Source organism: Lemur catta, chromosome 4 (assembly GCF_020740605.2).
Source record: "Lemur catta isolate mLemCat1 chromosome 4, mLemCat1.pri, whole genome shotgun sequence".
Taxonomy (NCBI): Eukaryota; Metazoa; Chordata; class Mammalia; order Primates; family Lemuridae; genus Lemur; species Lemur catta.
The window spans coordinates 45,452,274-45,467,848 of NC_059131.1; the positions used below are offsets into that span (position 1 = coordinate 45,452,274).

Below are 15,575 nucleotides of genomic sequence, written 5' to 3' on the forward strand. Positions count from 1 at the left end.
GTCTCAAGCCAGGGACACAGTGGGGCTGTGGATCACAGGCATCAGTAGCAGAGGGCAGAGTTAGAGAGTGGTGGGGAAATTGGGACTGTGAATGTTCACACATAATGTGCAAGAATTCAGACGTAGAGACAGGGTGCACCACCAAATAGACACGAGATTAATGCGGTTGTATTTGTATGTCTCTGATAAAAGCTTGAAGATGACACCCAGTGTTGCACAAACAGAACTCCAAAGGAAAAACAACAAGAACAAAAAAGATAGAGTTTGTCTCATGAGGCAGGATGTATGTAGCCCAGGCAGAATACATCTGCTTTTTCTAGAGATCTTACCTCTTTCCAGGGATCTTTTTCACAGACCTTTTCCAAGGCTGCCTTACTGTTTCTGAAATTTCTAACTATGCTAGAGAACCAACCCATAAAGACCATGAGTGAGACCTTGATATGTTAAGTGACTTTGGGAAACCTACTCAAACTCTTTGGGCCGTTATGTTAGGGCCACACATGTAGAATCCCCCACCCACAGTGAGAAGTCAGATGTTATTCTGAAAACAATGCTTAGAAGCACATACCATATACAAATATGTGGGGGACATGAAATCAATCTATTGCACTCAATTACACCTGCTGAAACCATATTATATACATAAATTTGTTCTAAAATGCAACGGAAACATGGTTTGCTGTCTGAGATTAGGGCTTGTTGTGACAATTCGGAATATGCTGATTGTCACTAAAGATGACTGTGGACACATAATGAAGTAAAATGTGCTAGCTGATAGGTAGGTGCAGGTGACTTATGACAGCTAACGAGACAATAGAATGTGTAATTGGGAAATGTACTACCTTGGTTACCGTGAATTATATCACCATCCATAATGAAGTGACCAAGATTGTACATCAACAGTCCTCCAACACGTGTTAATTCCTGCATAAATATAGTAAGAGAGGCAGGAGCCCAGCAAAGTGTTGACAAACATACGCTAAGAGAAGTATTAGGCAAGAGCAGAGTAAAAGGCCACCTTTCTCAACCAAATGATGCAACTGCCCCCGCTCCCTCTCCATTTAAGAGTGTTTCTCTAGTGTCATAGGACATTTTTACCTCTTTTTTGAGAGAGAGAGGTGTTTCTCCTCCTCGTAAGGCTGAATATTACTTCAGAATATTTCTCCTCCACCAGCACACATCAGCATCTAACAAATTATATCTTTTATTTATTTTATTATTTCCTTTCTCTTTCCACTACAGTGTAAACTATGACAGGCAAAGACCTTTACCTGTTTTTTTTTTTTCACTACAGTGTCTCTAGTGCTGAAAACAGTGTGGGATGTCACACAGTAGGTGCTCAATTAACAACGTTTCATCTCCCCCTATCCCTTTGAATCTTTAGATTTCCCCTCTTCCTAGAGAGAAGCCTAGGAATTTATATCATAAAGATACAAATTCTCCCTCAAAGCTACTGTTCTAACTCCCTCTTCTTTGTTTCTCTGTTGGACACCCCATATCAGTCATGGACTATTGGCCAGCATCCCCATTCTCACCACCTAGAGCTATGGTTCACCCACTGCACTTCATGCTTAGAACTTTTCTCAAATCTGACTTCTAAGTTCAAGGGGCCTTTTTATAGCCAATACTCCCCATGGCTTCTCTGCCATGTTTAGCCTGTTGATTACTCTCTCCCTCTTGAAGTTTCTTTTCTCTCTTATCTTTTGTGACTTGGCATTATCTTGTTTCTGTTCCTATTTCTTCAAAGGATCTATATCTGCCTATCTAAATTATCTACTGTTGTGCAACAAATTATACCAAAACTTAAGAGATCCAAACAACCATGTTTATTATCTCATGGTGTCCACAGGGCAGCAATTCAGGCTTGGTTTATCTATATCCTCCTCTGCATGGTCTCTTACGAGGCTGCAAACAAGATGTTGGCCCAGGAACTGTAGTGTCAACTGAAGGCTTGACTAGGGAAGGATCTGCTTCTGAGCTCACCCATGTGGTTGGCAGGATTTAGTTCCTCAGAGACTGTTGTCCTCTCTGGCTGTTGGCTGGAGGTTGCCCTCTGTTCTTTGTCTCTCTGCATCAAGACAATAATGTGAGAAGCGAAAGAGAGCAGGGATACTAGAAAGATGGAAAGCACAATCTCTTATGACTTATTCTTGGAAGCAACATTCTATTACTGTTATGTATTCTATTAATGAGAAACAAGCCACTATGTCCACAGCCCACATGCAAAAGGAAGAGATTGCCAGAGGATGTGAAAACCAGGAGACAGAGACCATTGGGAACCTTTCAGAGCACTGACTGCCACAGTCACCGTCATTGACTCTTTTCCTTTCTTCTACTCCAATGAAAGGGACAGTCCTCAAGGTTCTGCTCTTAGTCCTCTTTTCTCTTCATTTACCTTCCCTTGTTTCTGGCCAATACTCATTCATGTTATAAATACCCATACCATAAAGCTTGAACTATTACTTTCATATAATGGTCCTGAAAGTCTAACTTCAGTCACAAACTAAGTTTCTAAGACCTCTGTACTCAGTCCCATTCAACTCAGATGTTCCATGGTCACCTAAAACTCAGATTATTTAAAACCGCATGTATTACTTTGGTCTTTAGTTCTTTTTATGATTATTACAATTCTTTCAATCACCTACCTGGGAATCTGTGTGTGTGTGTGTGTGTGTGTGTGTGTGTGTGTCACAGTCTTTAAAAAAATATTTTATTGAGAAATACTTGGCATGTAAAAAGCTGTACATATTTAATGTATATAATTTGATAAATCTGGGGTAAGTGTTAATATATACCTGTGAAACCTTCACCACCATCAAGGTCATAAACATGTCTACCTGGGGCTCTTAAGTCCCTTTTAAATTTTTCTCCCCTCATACTCTGTATCTAATAATTTCCTGAATCCTACCAGTTCTTCATGTGTTATATTTCTCACATTTGCTACATATCCTTCACCTTTGCCCTAGTTTAGGCTACAATGACTTTGTGCCTAGACTTTGATGATAACCATATGGTGCTTACCAAGCTTCTGCCAACAAAATGCCCTCTGAGCAGCCATCCTAAAACTTTGCTCTCATGGTGCTACTATATTCTTTAAAGCTTTTTATTTTATTTTTAAACAGATGTGGCTTTGAAAAATTTCTGACGTAATTTCAGACTTACAGAAAACGTACAAGAATTTCTATATAACCTTCACCTAGATTTCCTAAACATTAACATTTATCAATTTGTTTTATCATTTTATGTATCTGCATCTAAACATTGTTCCCTGAATTTTAAATGTTTTTTAAATTTCCTTCCAAATAAAAGAAAATTCTCATCTTGGCATTCAAGGTCTTATGTAATCTGGACCCATGCTTAATACCAAGAAGTATACTTATTAATATGTCCAGCTGATCTGGTTTCTGTCCCCTTAACAATTCTTGAACATTCTAATTTTTGTAATATTTTTATGCTACTTGCTTTGCAAAGAATGTCTTACCCATGCCTACTTCGAGTCAGCAAAATCTTTTCTATCTTTTAAGGTCTAGTTAAAAATGTCACTTCTTTATGAAACGTGGAAGCCAGAAGTGACGTCTCCCATATCTGAACTTCTATAACATTTTGTTTTTGCAATATCTTCTTTTCTTGTACAAATGCATTATTATATTTTGCGAGCTTGTTTTTTTTGTGGTCCTTATCATATACGTCTTCATATTCCTAGTATTCCCTAGTACTTTTTATTCACTTAGACATGCTTTAAGGAGAAAACCGTGAAAAGAGGGGGGAAAAGATTGTTTTCTTGGAATTCAAATATATAATCAACTCAGAATAAGGTTATATAAAATCACGATAAGGGTACCAAATGGCCTATGTGACTTGAGCGTACTCTGATTGGAGATACTGACATATGTAAAGGAAAATGTGTCACCTGAATGGAAGCTGGTCTTGCTAGGCCATAGAATGTGGGAGTCTGAAAACACTTACTGACAGTATCTAAACAAACATTGTCTAGAGCACGTAGATGGATCTAAATTCTCAGTGCCAGAGGACCTTATAACAACTTAGCACATGCTGAGCACTTTGCTAAGGGCTTCCTGTTCATAGCCTGATTGATTTATCACCTTAACCACATTAAAGGGCTTCTATTATTATCTCCCATTTTAAAGGCAAGAAGCTTAGGAAGTTGTAGGTATTTATTCAGAGTCCTGTGTTCTGTGGAGGCATAACCATGAACTGGGTTAATGTTTCCAAACACAACTATCAAAGGTAGCAAGTATTTTCATGATCTATCAGTCAGCCTCTAAAATTTTCTGGTTACTTTTAGTTACCAAAATAACCCAGTCCAGTCTGAAATACCAGTTTCATGCCAGATTCAAGACTCTCTCCCTCTGCACCATGGCAAATGTATGAGTTTAATGATGGGCTGTATTTGCGTGTTTATTTGTGTGTGTTTGGGTAGTGGTGTTGAGGGGTGGGTGGTGTTAGCTTCTTTTTTATGTCTCTCACTCTTTCTTCATCTAACATCTGACTTCTTCCATGTTGGGCCCAGTGAAGAGGGATAATTGCTTTTTAGTGTTTTACCATTTTTCTTACCTATTTGGAGGGAAAATGCTGGTAGCCAATTGCTCATATGGCAGCACACTGTTAATTGGTTGTAGGCATTGTTGGATTTATTAGTCACAATTGTTTGTACTGTTTGATTAAAAATGTGAGATATGTGGTACTTCACTTTTTGATCTTTAAACAATTCAAAAACAACAGGAAACTACCCTCTCAAGATTGTTAAAATGGTGTGTCCAAGATCTCAACAGTTATTAGGTAGTGGGGCAAGAATCTGTTTGAGTGTATAGTACCATACTACTACCACACATTCAAATCAATACACTCCCCTAGCTCTGATACCTGCTAAACTACACATCTTCTGATTATCATGAGTCCTACTGAGACATGCCTATAGGATGAGGATGGGTCATTCAAGTCAGTGGAAATTTTCTGATTTGTGTGACAGCTATCATTCTCATTGAAAACTGATAATTACAGTTTTTCATCAGATTCTGTGGGTTCAGCAGGTGCAACCCAGTCCCTGAGAGATGGATTCATTCTTTAAGTATTTAAGATATAAACATTTAAATCCTTTAAGGATAAACACCAGATTCTAGAACTATGGTGATCTTCCAAAGTAAGAACATTGTGATGCTTCTTGGTGATACTAATTTACCCAACAAGCAAGCAAACAATCCAACATCATTAATATCTTAAAGTTTCCACTATTAAGATCAATAATTGTGTAGGTTTACCAGGATATGATTTACACTTGATATGAAAATATTCTTTAATTCCAGTAAAATGTATTTTACATAACATATATGTGTCTGAGAAGATCAAAATCCATTTTAGTTTTTCTTAGATTAACTTATTGTTTAAAGGAATCCTTTAATGGAATGTTTTCTGTGATGTAAATGTATTTATTAATTTATTTGTAGATTATTACTTTTACTTGTGAATAGTTATTTATAATAAAAATACTTTCATTGAACCCCTGCTAGGTGGCAGTCATCTCTAAAGACTTTCCTTATGATAGTTACTGAATTTCAGCACACACAGGCACCATGTTGGAGACAAAAATTCTTGATGCCTGCTATATATATATTTTAAGCAAATCACATCACCAAAAAAATCCTAAGACTGCTATGACTACTTAATAAGTGCCTATAAATTATTATAACTTATTAAAGCCAGGTTTGTACTTCTGTTTCTGGCCAAAATGGAGTAAGCCCTCTATACCTATCACTCCCACTGATTATGACTAAATTGTCTAGACATTATTTAAAAGACTACTATCTGAGAACTCTGAAAAGTTAGCAGTAGCAAACAAACTGCAGAGAAAGCCACATTTGAAGAATGACAATAATAGAGGTCATAATAAGTTTTTTTCCAACTTTGACCTGAGCATGAGGCAATACAACCTCGGAGGGAAAAAGGGCTCTCTGAGAGCTAAAGAGTATAGAAGAAATCCCCAAGAGGAGAGAGCTGGAGAAGATGACCCCAACTTCTGTATCTGAACTGACACAGTCCTATGCTTACCCCAAAGCTGTGCATGTGTATAATAGATATAAACCAGCATAGCAAAGGCTATGAGAATTGAATCATAATATAAACCACCACCTAAGTCCCAGGATCACCTTTTAGAGATACATGTCCAGGACATATCCATGGCAACATAGCAAAGACTGAAATCTTAACTGACATCCGAACCACCACCGACAGAAGGCAAGAAAGAAAATTTCTAGTCTGAATCTAACTGGGTTTGATTGTCTGACTGAATAAAAATTTGACATTCACCAGAAGGTTTTAATGGCACCCAGAGTCTTAGAACATAATGTTCATGGCATCCAACCCCAAATTATCAGAAAATAAAGAACAAGAAAAATATGAAAAATTCTCACGGAAGGAAAAATACTAGGACTGAAAGAAAGAAAGAGACAAATCCACAATTATACTTGGGGACTTTAGCACTCCTCTTTTGAGTATCAATAAATAAGTAGATAGAATATCAGCAAGTATATACAAGATCTGAGCAACACCATCAAATAATATGACATGGTTTTCATTTATTGAATACTAAATCTAATAACTGAATACACATTCTTGTCAAAGACACATAAAAAATCACCTAGATCAACTGTATTGTAGGTTTTATAACAAATCATACCACATTTTTAAAATAGAAATAATACAAAGTGTCTTATTTGATCATGGTGGAAATCAAAACCAAAATGATATCTGGAAAGTACCAAAATATTTGGAAGTTAAACAGCACACTTGTAAATAGCCAAAAGTTAAAGACAAAGCTTTAAGTGGGAAGACAAAATATTTTTAATTGAATGAAAATGATGATGAGGATGAAGCTAAATTTGGGGGATGAAGCTAAAACAGTGCCTAGAGGAAAATTTATAGCATTAAATGCTTATGTTACAAATAAAGAATGGCCTCAAACCAATGATGTAGTCTTCTTCTAGGAAACTAGAAAAAGAGGAACAAATTACAGTGCAAGCAGAAGAGAAGGAATAATAAAATTAAGAGCAGAAATCAATGAAATTAAAAACATAAAAAATAATGGAGAAAATAAATGAAACCAAAAGCTGTTCATTGAAAAGATCAATAGAATTGACAAATATTTGGACAGACTGAATAAGTAAAACCGAGAACATACTAATTTTAATATCAAGATTAAAAGGGAATATCACTTCAGGCCCACAGACAATAAGGAAAGAAGGAATCCTCAAATAATAAGAGAATAATAAAAAACATTGTTTGGCTATAAATTTGACAACTTAGATGAAATGGAGCAATTACTTGAAAGACATAAACTACAAAAGTTCACTCACGAATAGATAACCTTAACAGCCTTATATGAATTAAAGAAATTATTCATTATTAAAAACATTCCATCAAAGACGTTCAGGGTCAAATGGCTTCACTAACGAAGTCTACCAAACTTTTTTTTTTTTTTAAGAGATAGGGTCTCACTCTGACACCCAGCCTAGAGTATAGTGGCATAATCATAACTCATTGCAGCCTCGAACACCTGGGCTAAAGGGATCCTCCTGCCTCAGCCTCCTGAGCAGCTGGGACTACAGGTGTGGACCACCATGCCTGGCTAATTTTTATTTTTTTATTTTTTTTGTAGAGACAGGGTCTTGCTATGTTGCCCAGGCTGATCTTGAACTGCTGGCCTTAAACTATCCTCCCTCCTTGGACTCCCAAAGTGCTGGGATCATAGGTATGAGCCATCTCACCCTGGCCAAATTTTTTTAAAATATAAATTTTATATAATTTTTTTAAGAAAATAGAAGAGAAGGGAACACTTTCAACTCATTTTGTGAGGTTAGTATTACCTTCATTAAAAATCCAGACAAAAATGATACAAGAAATGAGGAACTGAAACCAATATCCCTCATATGCATAGACATATAAATATTCAGCAAACTATTAGCTAAAAAATACTGTAATACATAAAGTATTATTAATACATTACAACCTAGTAGCATTTATCACAGGAATGCAAAACTGGTTCAACATTCAACAACCAATGTAATTCATCATCGTGACAGACTAAAGAAAAAAATGATTATTACAGTAGATTAAGAAAATTCATTTGACAAAATTTAGCTTCCAATTCTCTCATAACAAATGATGTTGAGCATTTTTTCATGTGACTATTTGTAATTTGTGTATCCTCTTTGATAAGGTGTCTGTTCAGGTATTTTGTCCATTTCTTTTTGATTGATTTCTTTTTTCTTGTTCAATTTTAAAAGTTTTTTGTAGATTGTGGATATGTATTTTGAGTCTTGTGTTTCCATTCTCTTAACAGTGTCATTTGTAGGGCAAAAGGTTTTACTTTTAGTAAGGTATAACTTATCAATGTTTTTCTTTCATAGATCATGCTTTTGGTGTCATATCTAAAAATTCACCACCAAACCTAAAGTCACATAGATTGCTTCCTACATTTTTTTCTAGAAATTTTATAATTATATGTTTTATATGTAGGCCTATGATCTATTTTGAGCTAATTTTTGTGCAAGGTGATATATGTCTCTAAATTCATTCTTTTTTTTTTTTTTGCATATGGACATATAATTGTTCCAGCACCATTTATTGAAAAGGCTGTCCCCTCTTCATTGAATTGCCATTTTTCCTTTGTCAGCAGACTATGTCTGTGTTGATCTATCCCTGAGCTCTCTATTCTGTCACACTGATTTCTCCTATTATTTTGCTAATACCAGCCTGTATTGATTATTCCATGAAAACTTTAGAATAATTTTGTTGATATCCACAAAATAACTTGCTGAGATTTTCTTTGGGATTATATTGAATCAACACAAGTTGAGAAGAATTGACAACTTAACAATATTGATTCTTCCAATCCATGAACATAGAATATCTCTCCATTTATTTAAGCCTACTTGGATTCTTTCATCAAATTTTTATAGCTTTCTGCATATATATTCTGTATATATTTTGCTGGATATTTACCTCAGTATTTTTTAAATTGTCATTTTAAACCAATAATAATTTAACTTTAGTCTTTCTATTTTCTAAAAGCAGTGGCACATTGTGTAACAGCATAAAAATAATTCTCTACTGTTTCTTCCTCTTGTGGAGAGAGCAAGGTAAGGGAAGAAATTATAAAACAAGATTTGACAATCCTCTGTTCAGAAGAGCACCTTGATGACTCTAATGCAAAACCTGGGAATACGGACTTGGTGCCTATAGAGGTCTTTTGAAACTAAGCAGTTTCTAAGAATAGGCCTTCAAAAGTGGACCAGAGGAAAAAACTCATCCAACAAGAACTTAGACACAAATACTTAATAGCCAAAGGGGAAGGGCACCTGAGATTGATTAGTTAATGACCACAAATACCTCCCATTCCAATAATCACAAGCCTCTGCGATATGACCCTGGCAAGTCTCCCGTCCAGAGGTGGCGTCTATTTACTTACTCCTTTGAGTCTGGGATGGCCTTGTGATGTGCTTCGTCCAGTAGAATGTTGAAATAACTTTGTGCAAGTTACGGAGTCTTGTCCTTAAGAGGCCATGCAGCTCCCATGCTTACCCTGTTGGAAAACTGCCTTCAGACCACCAGAGAAGAAAACCAGTCCTGCCTATCAGAGGATAAAAGTCCACATGGAGGATATTCAAGTACTCCAGAAAGTAGTCACTACCAACATGTTGAGTGAGGTCTTGGAAATTTCAGCCCAGCCAACCCTTCAACTAAAAGCAGTCACATGAGTGGGTCTGGGCTAAACAAAAAGGGGAGGCATTCAGCTGACCAGCTGACTGTGAGAAACAATAACTTCTATTATTTCAAGGTACTAAATTTTGAAGTAGTACCAGAAAACAAAAATAGTTATGGTTTATGGTTCAACAAACAATACATGAGCCTACTTATAGGCTCTGAAGCCCTGTTACTTGAGCTCTCAGGGCTCAGAAGTTGGCTGGATTGTTGAGTACAAGTTGGATAATTGACTAGAAGAAAGGAAAGTATTCCAGGCAGGTAGAAGAGCATGAGCATAGGCAAGAGGTGGGACAAAATAAACAAATAAATAAAAACAAAAAGAGCCCTGCTTTCATGCATTTTTCTTTTCAAAACAAGTAGTTTTATGTTCCTCTCTAAATCTTCCAAGATTTCCGTGTATTGGAGGTATATTTACTGTGCTCATCTAGAATAGTGGAATTAGATCATAAGTTCTGCAGGGGCAGGAAAATAAAAAGGAGACCCACACTTGCTGTGCATTTACCATGTACCAGGAACTTGACATTGGATGCTCTCATTTAATCATCAAAACAGTCCTATGTCATAGGTATTTTACCCCATTTTACAGAACAAGCAACTAAAGCTGAGGAAGATTAAGTAACTTGCCCAAGTTCACCAAGCTAGTAAATGGTATTGCTTTGTTTGTCCCTCTTCCAAAATCCATACCATTTCCACAACCGCCTGCTACCTCCCAGACTCTATTACACTAATCTCACCATTAGCAGTGCCTGATTTATTTCCTAGAACTATGTAGGTACTCAAAAATGTCTCTGATGGAATTCAGAGGAAAAAAATCTTACATGATAGGAATTTCATTAACCTTTGACTCTAGTGATATTAACAGATAAATAGTTCTCTGTGCTTAGCCCATTCCCTTTATATGTCCATTAATCCATAACTCAATCATTCACTGATCCATTTAACAATTAGGTATTAATCTCTCATAAGTACCAGCTTGCTAGGCACAAGGAATGCAATGGTGGGGGGATACCACACACACACACACACACACACACACACACACACACACACACACACACGCTGATAGAGTCTCTGATTTCTGGATGGTAAATATTGATCACTTCTGTGTCTTCTCCAAAGATATCTTGGGTGTTGGTGTAAGCCCTTTACAACACCAAGCAAGCTGGCTTCTCACTCATTTGTTTCTTTCTCTGCTTGGTCTCCTGACAAAGTGATGGGGGCAAATAATATACTCAAATCTCTTTCTTTTTAGAAATGAATAATAATGGAGTGCCCCTTCCCAGAAGGAGGAGCAAAATGTACTAAGGATTCCTTGTTTACCTTTAGGGGTTACAATGGTTAGAACAAATATTTGTTCCTTGCAAAGGAACTTACATGTCGTTTAATTAGAATATTAATTCAGTTATTCCGTAGCAAAGCCCCTGGAACTTAAACTTAACTGAGATGCACATTTAAGTCATAACATAGCCTCCTGAAGTTTCTATGGCAAGTTTGTCAAAAGTTGGAAAGTGTCATTTATTCCCAGCTGTTTCTAAGGTTCACAACTTCCACACACCCCCCTCCCCTTCAATACGTTGTCTGAGATTCTTGGCTGAGAGAGCTGTTTGTTTCTTTATTTAGCAAAATCTAGCACAGCTCTGCTTAGCAGAGGGACAAGCTGGAATTTGCAAGTCTCTGCATTATCACCCAGGCAATTGCCAACTTGTCACAGGTGTACAGCACAAGAACAGTAGGAAGGAGACAGCCATGGACTGGTGTGGTCTTGGATGCTGGGGACGCCATCCACAATGTCCCATGTACCTTATTACATCTGGTACAGAAATCTGCTTTTCATGATGGGCAGACGTGGGGGGTGCAGGTCCCACTTGCAGTTTACAAGACATTTTGAGTCAGCAATTGTGAGCAGAGCTGTTGACAGAAAGCTGCTTGATTATTATGTCAAAAAGAAAAGAATGGCAAGAGTAACTTGAAAAAGAGATAAATTAAAAGCAGTAAGTTTTCTGAGAAGAAGAGAAAGAAACTGAGAGATTCTTGTTATTTTTAAAAGCTGCTGAGTTGGTCTCACTTCTTTGCTAAGTATATCACTTTTTTTTTCCTCATAAGGGGTAATACTTGTCCTGCAATGAAGGGGAAATGCAGAGATTCAGCTTACAGACAGGTGGGCAGGTAACAGAACAGGTACGGACATTTCTGTTTCAGGTCAGCTTTCTGTGGGACTTAATTGAATAATATCACCTCTCACAGTTTTTCTTCCTCCCCCTCATTGATCAAGCTGCTTTTGAGAAAAGTGATACTTTGCATATCTGGCTAAGTACTGTTAACAGCCTCTGCCTGCGGTTTGTTAAAATTAAAAAAAAAAAAAAAAAGTGTGATCTTGCCGGAGAAGTAATTTGCTTCTCTCCAACCAATGATGGCTTGTACTTTATGCAAATTGGTATCTAGGGACAACAAATCCCATTTAATACATATGCATAGTTCATAAAAAAAACGACGTGAGAGAAAGTGGAAAAAAGATAAAGCAACGAGTCAGCAAAAGAACAGGTTCCGAGGAAATTTATTGTCCCAAATTGGACATTTGTAACAGATGATGTGAACAAGTGTTAACTTTGTTTTCAGCAGCTCTTCACGTACATTCACTAGACATCACACAGATTATGTTTTAAGGATCTGAACTGTAATAAAAAAAAGTGTCTATGGGCTTTAGAGTGTTGTGTTCCATATGGTTAGGGAAGTACGGAGTTATTGCGACAAGCATCTCGTGAAGCTCATTACGCGCGGTGGTGTTAGATGCGAATTGCCGCGCATAGCTATAGGGTACGTACATGACATCCCACAGTCAGCAGATAGCAACTGGAAATGAAAGATATGAAGGCACAGAGTACAGCTTCAGGGAACATGTTAGACAAAACATCTGCTGGTATCAGAACACTGCATTATCAGATCATTGTGGCCATGAATTTTTTATAGACACTTTTTTCCCCCAAACTGCAACTTTGAAAGTGACATTTTGCACGAAAAGTTTTTGATTGAAGTGTGATGTCAGGAGGAAGTCCAGCGCAGTGATTCATTGTGGAGAGAGCCCACATTGGCAGCCCAAGAAAACTCCTTTTTGAAAAGTGGGGCAACATTGACTAGCAAAATTTATGCTGCAATGCATGTACGGAGGAATGCATAAGCAAGAAAGTTTTCTAAGCAACAAGCATGACTGAAGGGCTTTGGCCTTTTTTGCCACTCAGTGTGTGGACAGGTTCGTATTAGTCACTTAACACTTCCTTTCCTCTTGTGGACTACGTGTTGCTCACTGGCTCCCATTAAGCAAGGAGGCCATATTCCATCAACTCACCTCTCGTGCTCTGCCTTTGTTAATGGCAGTATTTCTCTTGTGCCATTTCCGGCCGAGAGTGCTCTTGTAAGACATTCCTTCATTGCAGGAAACGTACATGGATGAAAAACTAGGCGAGTAGTTGAGTTCTGATCCTTCGGGGGTGGGGGTGCTGTGTACATTAGTGCCCCCACAGGCCTTGGGAGAGGGTGAAAGGAACCCCAAGAGAGAGAAGGACTGAGGAGATGGTTCTTACCTTGAGAAAAGTCAAAGGTCCTGATATTTAGGACCCATTACAGAATGTCATATATTTCATCTTGGGAGATAATGAAGTGCTTCTAAAAGCATTATGACTTATGGAAAAATCAGGCTATCCGCAGCCGCCTTTCTGTAAATGTGGTTCTGAGAAATGGAATAATTTCACTGATTCTGACCACCCAGGACATGGGGTGGAGAGATGAACATATTTCTCATAAAAGAGCTAATGCAAAAGAAGAGTAGAGGAAAAAGAGTTCAAAGACAAGTGACAGACCCTTGAAATGGATTCCAGAGAACTTAGAGGAAGCATTTTTCTCTACTATGGAACCAATATTCAATTTTACTTTTTTTTTTTTTCTCAGTAAGCTACTGGATTCCTCTTTCAGCCCACTGGAAAAATGACATGCCGGATGAGATCAGAGTGTGAGGTTGGGAAGCTCTGAAGAATCAGAATATATTCACTCATATGCAGGGACACCTGTACAATAACTGGCAATAGTTTCAGATACGAAAGAGAAATGTAAGAGGTACTTATGAATGAGTTAGCACCATCTACAGAGACCTCTACCTCATGGCTCCAAGCTGTTCTCTTGACATTCTATATATTTCTTTCATTTTCTTTTCATATTATTTCCTTCTTTCTTTCTTCTTCTCTTTTAGCAAATGCAAAGTGATGAAGAGCTTTTCCTTTTTCTTCATAATTTCTGTTTTCTGTTGCTTTACAGAAGAGGTATAGATATAGGGAAATACCATATAGGCAAACGATCTATTCTCTCCTACTGTCTCTGAGAGTTTCCATGGACCATCAATAGTACATAAGACCTGAAAACTCACTCATTCAATAAATACTAGGTTCGTGTAAAAGTAATTGTGGTTTTGGACCATGAATTTTAAATCATTATAACTAGGTTCAAACACATCTTTATTAATCAAAATAGGAACCATTATAATCAACACACTTTTGCCAACAACAAATACGTTTGTTTATTCCTGTAACGTAAAAATCTGTGCTTCAGGACTCAACGAACTCTTGGAAAACATTTTCTGCATCCTGCTGGTCTTGGAAGTGTTTTCCCTGCAAAAAGTTGTTGAGATACTTGAGGCAATGGTAGTCGGTTGGTGAGAGGTCAGGTGAATATGGTGGATGAGGCAAAACTTTGTAACCCAAATTGTTCAACTTTTGAAGCGTTGGTTGTGCGACACGAGGTCAGGCATTGTCATGGAGAAGAATTGGGCCCTTTCTGTTGACCAATGCTGGCTGCAAGCATTGCAGTTTTCGGCGCATCTCATCTATTTACTGAGCATACTTCTCAGATGTAATGGTTTCGCCGGATTCAGAAAGCTGTAGTGGATCAGACCAGCAGCACACCACCAAACAGTGACCATGACCTTTTTCTGGTGCAAGTTTGGCTTTGGGAAGTGCTTTGGAACTTCTTCTCCATCCAACGACTGAGCTGGTCATCACCGGTTGTCATATAAAATCCACTTTTCATCACACATCACAATCCAATGGAGAAATGGTTCTATGAGAGAAGACGACACTTCAAAATGACAATGTTTTGGAATTTTGGTCAGCTCATGAGGCTCCCACTTATCAAACTTTTTCACCTTTCCAGCTGGCTTCAAATGCCCAATGACCATAGAATGGTTGAGGTTGAGTTCTTCAGCAACTTCTTGCATAGTTGTAAGAGAATCAGCTTCGATGATTGCTCTCAGTTGGTCTTTGTCAACTTCTGATGGCTGGCCACTGTACTCCTCATCTTCAAGGCTCTCCTCTCCTTTGCAAAACTTCTTGAACCACCACTGAACTGTACATTCATTAGCAGTTCCTGGACCAAATGCAGTGTTGATGTTCCCAGTTGTCTCTCCTGCTTTACGACTCATATTGAACTTGAATAAGAAAATTGCTTGAATTTGCTTTTTGTTTAACATCATTTCCATAGTCTAAAATAAATATAAACAGCAAGTAATAAGTCATTAGCAAAAAAAATGAGAAATGCACATTAAAATGATGTATAACATAACCATATTTATTTGGATTCCAATATCAAACAGCAGATTTCAACAATGCTAAAACTACAATTACTTTTCCACCAACCTAATATTTGAGTACCTATTACTGTGAGTGACCTTTTTTGCTGAAAACAACTAAAAATTTTTTATATTCATATTTATTTTTGAAAAGCATTTATAAGTAACAAGTTAGTTACAGAGC

General features: G+C 37.4%; 1 pseudogene; it reads right to left on the reverse strand.

Moving 5' to 3' along the window:
* Positions 1–14,285: 14,285 nt before the first annotated feature.
* On the reverse strand, positions 14,286–15,301 carry LOC123636439 (annotated as a pseudogene).
* Between the last annotated feature and the right edge of the window lie 274 nt (positions 15,302–15,575).